The following is a 7,426-nucleotide window of genomic DNA, read 5'->3' as shown; positions in this document are numbered from 1 at the left end:
TTCTACTGATCTTACAAAGTTAGGTCAGTGGAAGGTCAAGGATGCTCGGGTGATGACATGGATCTTAAGGTCAATTGACCCTCTTATTGTTCTTAATCTCAGGCCGTACAAGATTGCAAAGGCCATGTGGGATTATTTACAAAAGGTTTACAATCAAGACAATAGCGCTAGAAGTTTTCAGCTAGAGCATGAAATTGCTAATTACTCTCAAGGAAGTCTCTCTGTTCAGGATTATAATTCTGGATATCAGAATTTATGGGCTGAATTTACTGATATTGTTTATGCTAAAGTACCTGCTGAATCTCTCTCTATAATTCAAGCAGTTCATGAGCAAAGCAAGCGAGACCAATTTTTGATGAAATTGCGATACGATTTTGAGAGTGTTCGCTCTAACTTGATGAATCGTGACCCGTCTCCCTCTTTGGATGTTTGTTTTAGGGAATTACTCCATGAAGAGCAGCGTCTTGTCACACAAAATGCTTTCAAGCAAGCAAATGATGTCACTGTTGCATTTGCTGCTCAAGGAAAAGGAAAGGGCAGGGATATGACTAGAACTCAATGCTACAGCTGCAAGCAATATGGTCATATTGCTAGCAATTGTGGCAAGAAGTTTTGTAACTATTGTAAACAACATGGACATATTATCAAAGAGTGTCCCACACGCCCTCAAAATCGTAGGGTCAATGCTTTTCAAGCTGAGGTAAATGGTTCCACTACTGATAACTCATCTTCTGCAGGACAAATTCTTACTCCTGAAATGGTCCAACAAATGATCGTGTCAGCCTTTTCGGCTTTGGGATTACAAGGTAATGATGCTGCATCTAATCTTTGGCTTGTTGATTTTGGTGCTTCCAATCATATGACCAACTCAACAAGTATACTAAAAAATGTTCGTAAGTATCACGGTCCATCACAGATTCAGGTTGCCAATGGTAGTAATTTACCGATTACCAAGGTTGGGGACATTACTCCAACTTTCAAAAATGTTTTTGTTTCACCAAAACTCTCAACTAGTCTTATTTCAGTTGGACAATTGGTAGCAAATAATTGTGATGTGAATTTTTCTCGTAATGGTTGTCTTGTGCAAGATCAGGTGTCGGGGACGGTAATCGCGAAGGGGCCTAAAGTTGGAAGATTGTTTCCTATACATTTTTTCATTCCTCCTGTTCTATCTTTTGCTTGTACTTCTACTGCTAGTAAGATTGAGGTTTGGCATAAGTGTCTAGGACATCCAAATTCTATTGTGTTATCTCATTTATCAAATTCTGGTTTATTGGGAAATAAAAATCAATTTTCAGCTGTTTCTTTTGATTGTTCAACTTATAAATTAGGCAAAAGTAAAACTCTTTCTTTTCCTAATTTTGGTAGTCATGCTACAAAATGTTTTGATGTCATTGATAGTGATGTTTGGGGGCATTTCACCAATTACTTCTCATGCTCATTTCAAATACTTTGTGACATTTATAGATGATTATAGTCGGTTTATATGGGTATATTTTCTCCGTTTCAAATCTGAGGTATTTTCCATATTCAAGAAATTTTTTGGCTTACATTGAGAATCAATTTTCTACGTGCATCAAAATATTAAGATCTGATTCTGGTGGAGAATATATTTCTCATGAATTCAATAGTTTCTTGCTTGAGAAAGGAATTGTCTCACAACGATCTTGCCCATATACGCCACAGCAAAATGGGGTTGATGAGTGTAAAAATCATCATCTCTTAGATGTCACTCGTACTTTATTGATTGAGTCCTCTGTCCCATCCAAATACTAGGTGGAAGCTTTGTCTACTGCTGTCTATTTAATTAATAGGCTGCCATCTAAAGTGTTAAATCTTGAGTCTCCATATTATCGCCTTTATCATCATAATCCTAGCTATCATAATGTTTATACATTTGGTTGTGTTTGTTTTGTACATCTGCCTCCTTCTCAACGCAATAAACTTTCTACTCAGTCTACTAAATGTACTTTTATGGGTTATAGTACTTCTCAGAAAGGGTTTATTTGCTATGATCCAAGTTCTAACAAATTTCGTATTTCTAGAAATGTTGTTTTCTTTGAGAATCAGTATTTCTTTCCTACTCATGTTGAGTCATCTTCTGTTTCTCCTATTCTTCCTACTTTTAAGGATTTGTCATCTTCTTCTAAAAGGTTCAAACCTGGATTTGTATATGAACGACGTCGGCTAGTTTTACCCCCTCCCGAAACTGATCTGCCACCTGAGACTGCTCCACAACCAGAATCTGAGATTTCTTCAAGGCCAGCTTCTCTTGAGCCTACTCGGCGATCTACTAGACTGCGAAGTACTCCTAATTGGTATAGTTTTTCCTCTACTTTATCCACCATTTCTGTTCCAACTGGTTACTCACAAGCTTCCAAGCATGAATGTTGGCAGAAAGCAATGGAGGAAGAACTTTTGGCTCTTAAAGAAAATGACACATGGGACATTGTTTCATGTCCTTCAAATGTCCGGCCAATTGGATGTAAATGGGTTTATTCAATTTATTCAATTAAACTTCATTCTGATGGAACTCTTGATAGGTACAAAGCTCGCTTGGTTGTCCTTGGTGTTGACACCCAATTTTGTCCCGCCTTCCTCCAAAATATTTATTTACGCTTCTAATATTTTGGCAATTTAAGAAATGATTATTTTACTACAATTATTAGCTTTTATTAATACCAGCGTTTCATTACCCTATTGTAGTCACTAGCTATTATTTTTATTTTATTACCGTTACCACTACCACTATTATCATTATTACTACTACTACTACTACTACTATTATTATTATTATTATTATTATTATTATTATTATTATTATTATTATTTTTGTTATTATTATTATTATTACCAGTATTATTATAATTTGTATTATAATCATTTCAGCATTTTTTTACCATCTTATGCACACGCGTCGCATTTATTTTTGCGCAATTAAATAATAGCATTTATTTACTATTGAACTTTAAAAATATTATCGCACGGCTATTACGACGTCATATAATTTTATTTTTTTTATCTGAATACTAGTAAATACATACTTAGCACACGTTAGTAAATAGTAATTAAAATAGGTCTTTTATTTAAATTTAGAAGCTCATTCGTTCAAATCCGAGCCCAATCAACCCACAAATATTTCCAGACCAGTCCATAGTCAGTCCTAAAATCACTTGGGCTAAAGCCTAAATTATATCAGCCCACTACCCACCTAAATCGACCCAGCACACATTTTTAATTCACCCAGCCCACACCCGGTTGAACTGACCCGGCCCATTACCCGAACCAACCCGTTCGTTTTAACAAAGATAAGGCAATTAGGTTTTCCTTCATCTTCAACGCCGCACACCCCCCCCCCCTCCCCTGCCCTTCTTTTTCTCTCCCTTCCGCCATTTTTGGCTACATTCCATCTCCCTTTAGCCGTGAACACATATTTTGAATTAAGATCATGTTTTTATTCTTACTATCTTGGAAATTTTAAAACGTTACTGATACGCAAATATGAACTCAAGTATATTTTATAAACAACTCTTCAAGTTTGAATCAATCACGCATATTTTTTAGCTAAGCATAGTTAATAAAAAATAATATAAAGGAGAAAGAAAACTCACGTCCTTTTGCGTCATATTTATAAAATAAATCTAGATTTTGTTTACATCGCTATATTCACATAACGTAATTTTTATCCAAGGCTCCAATTTGCCGAATCTTCTTTTAAAAGCTATTACTTATATGTAATTCCTTATTTGAAATTCACGCAAGGTGTAGCGGCAATATTTTTTATAAAATGATATTAAAATGTATGATTTATAAAAAATGATTTTTGGCCTTTTGAAAATAATTATTTCCTTATGCAAGTTTAGAAACGCATTATATTATTTATTGGCAAAGTCTTCTCTATTTTAATTACGTATATGCATTTTATGAGATATCTTTCTTAAAACGACTTATAAAATATTATTTATTATATTTTCCGATATTAACCTAAGTTTGGTCGGTGATTAATGGATTCTAAAGGATGCCTAACCCCTTCGCTTTAGGATAATCAAGAACCCTTACCTAGAATCACACTAATTAAGTAAATCATTAACGGAGGTTTAGTTTAGCTTTACCTTAGTTAATAATTAGGTGTCCTAATTCACCATTGCACAATTAGGTGGCGACTCCTTAAAATTAATAATTTGGGAATCATCAATATGTTGTACTCTACTTTGACCCGTTTTAAATGGGGTATAACAGCTTGGCGACTCTGCTGGGGATTTTAGGTTCTAACCATGACAGATTTAGGTTAATAATTTGTTGGATGTTTTGTTTTCTTTTTTTTGCCTTTATTGTTGCTTTTTCCCTTATGTGCTTTTAAATGTTTTATTATTGTTCTATTCCTTATGTGAATTTTCTATGTAGTATGTATGTTATTGCTTTCCTTAAATTGACATTCCGTTCATATTTCCTCCATTTCTGAAAAATTCACACACATAAAGCTGTTTCGCGGTTCGCGGCCGTGCACTACTAAATTACCCTTTAGATTGGATCGATCTTGTGGATTTAGTCGATCGATCGTGCGAAAGAGTTCTTCTTTACCGAGAAGATTGGCATGACTATTTCTATAAGTAATAGAATGTATGAAGTCGGCCCGAGAGAAAGAGACTTTCATTTCCAGTCTCCAATTTATAGATTTTTCTAGAATTTTCGATTTTCTAAAAGGAAAAATAGTAGATTATCTCTTTTTCTAACAGATAAAAGAATCTCAAAATAAATATTCGATCGAACGGTGCAGTCAACAGCCACAGACTTTCCACTCCCAAGTTGTCCACTTGGGGGAGCCTTGTGTCATAGGAAACCAACTCCTAATCAGCCTAAGATAGAGCTAAACCAAAACCCTCTTTAAGGACATGAATCACGCAAACCTAGGAGGCTTAATACCCAAGGTGTATTAAGTCCATTAGTCAACCTCGTCCAAATGTCCGAGTGGGTCTATGACCCCAAGTGACGGTTATCACGTTATGTGCATTGATTTGAAGGATAAACATGTGTGTTATGTGGACCATGTGCTATTTAAAAGGGTAATAGGTAGAACTAACCATTTGTGAAGGCAAGTAGCCATGAGTCAACACAATTTTTAACCGAGGTTTAGCATAGTCTTGAGTGTTCCTCCTCAACTAAAAGCATGGTGGATTGATTTGGGGGACTACGGACAGCGGGTGGTACGTGGAGCACTAGGACACTTACCGTCCTTAATGGACATCCAACCGTGTTTTTTGGGAACTATGGTATTCCCTAAAGGTACAACAAGAGATATTCACACCCGACTCATTACTGTAACAAAAGCTCTATTTGGTGGCATTGAAGGAAAATACTACACTGTGGTCCCTATGGTCGTGGCAGATATCTACCGGGCGTTAGGACGTTGCAAGCATGGGTACAAACATTTTGAGGGATGCAACTTTCTTCTACAAATTTGGTTGATGGAACATCTTCAAAAGGTCGATAGAGGTCTAGCATTTCGAAAGCCGACGGGTGAAAATTGTCACGACCCGACTAGGGGCCGTGACGAGTACCCGATACTTGTACCGAACACCCCGTATCTATCATTGTACCCTTACTTCTCAGCGGGCCATAGGAACTGTACTATACATTTTTGTTTTCATTGCTGAGCTTTAACATTAGCAGCGTCATCACAAACATAGACTAGTAAGCGTCGCTATCACATTATATAGAGACGCTAACAATTCAAGATACAAGACATCTAACTGTACATATCTGTCTACGAGCCTCTAGACAGAGTACACATATACATAGAAAGGGCCGAGTACTGCCGTGCCCGAATACACATATACACAAAATAGTACCAAGGAAGTGAGGCTCCGGAACAACTGGAGCGCTGCTAAGTGCTGCTGGTGAGGCTTCTAGGAACCAAAACCGTCTGTCTGCTGACCTGCGCGGCATGAAACGCAGCGTCTACAAGAAGGGACGTCAGTACGAATAGTGTACCGAGTATGTAAGGCATGAATAGTAATATACGAAAAATATAAAACAGGAATAATGACATAAAAGAGTTATAACACATGCCCTGAGGTAGAAACATAACCTGTACATATAAGTGCCCTTGGGCAGATGCCATGCATGCTTAGCTTTCCTTTGAAAATATTTTCTTGTTCATATATATCTATAAAAGTAGAACATGTCATATTGCCGAGGCCTCGGCAGCCGATCCATTTAACCCTAAATATACACATCCCGCGTCCGGGCATCCCACGTCCGGGACGATATCATGTCATGTAATGCCAACTGATCAGGTGGATATGTGTATATAATGCTCTGCCCTTATCTCCATCTTCCCCGTATACATATACATATGTCATGTACATATATTAGCGTCTATAGCGCTCTGGCTCTTTCATCATATACATATACGTGTATCATGTGCATATATCAGCGTCTATAGCGCTCTGGATCTTTTATCATATACATATACGTGTATCATGTGCATATATCAGCGTCTATAGCGCTCTGGTTCTTTTATCATATACATATACGTGTCTTATATACATTTACATATCTTATATACATATGTCATATAAGCACGCAAGAGAGCCCAAATAAAAATCATGTAGCCCTCGGAGTGACGTAAGGTCGGTGACCTCCGATTACATTATGGAACAATCGTGGTCGCTTTGTCTCTCCTTGAAGGAACAAGTATTTTAAGGCGAGACTACCAACGGAGAATAGTATCAACAGTAAACATAGAATGGAATCATGGCATCATAGACGTCAACTCATAGGCTTTGGATTCCTTAGGAAATAGTGTCATAGCTAGGAGGTGGAAATAAGGTTCAAGAACTAGTTTATTACTTTCATACTCACATTGAATCCTTAGCTTAGAAATCTTAGCCGTAGGATCGTTCCGGTCGTACTTATCATAGACATATTCTCTTGTCTAACATCGTCGTTATCATTATCATCATAGAAGTATTCTCGTTAGAGTAGTTATAGTACTTATCATTTAGTACGAAATCGGGATCAAAGGTCCCCTTTGGATTCAACCTCAAGTAAGTCAAACAGAACTATAAGGAAAATCCGAGAGCAACGGGCCCACCTCGGCCCGAATGAGGTAGCGTATACGATTTGCATATGTTACATGTCATGGTGTTACTTGTGAGGGTCTTAGGGTAGTCGGGTCCCATTTATACAAGTTCTAGGGGTTTAAGAGGTCTTTCCAACATTGGGCGCACTTTCTAGTTCAGTTCTACTGAAGGAAAAAGGGGAAACTTTGGATGCGGATTCTGGGGAATAGAGTTGTCCTCGAGGCTCGTACCCAACTTATTACGTCTAAGACATGCCATAGAAAGAAGGGTGAAGCCTTACATACCTCTTTCCGCTCCTTTTGCTATTCCGAATTCAAGCTGCAAATCCGCCAAAATCTGCA

This window comes from Lycium barbarum, chromosome 10, assembly GCF_019175385.1.
Source record: "Lycium barbarum isolate Lr01 chromosome 10, ASM1917538v2, whole genome shotgun sequence".
NCBI classification, from domain to species: Eukaryota; Viridiplantae; Streptophyta; class Magnoliopsida; order Solanales; family Solanaceae; genus Lycium; species Lycium barbarum.
Note: the sequence above shows the minus strand (reverse complement) of the source record.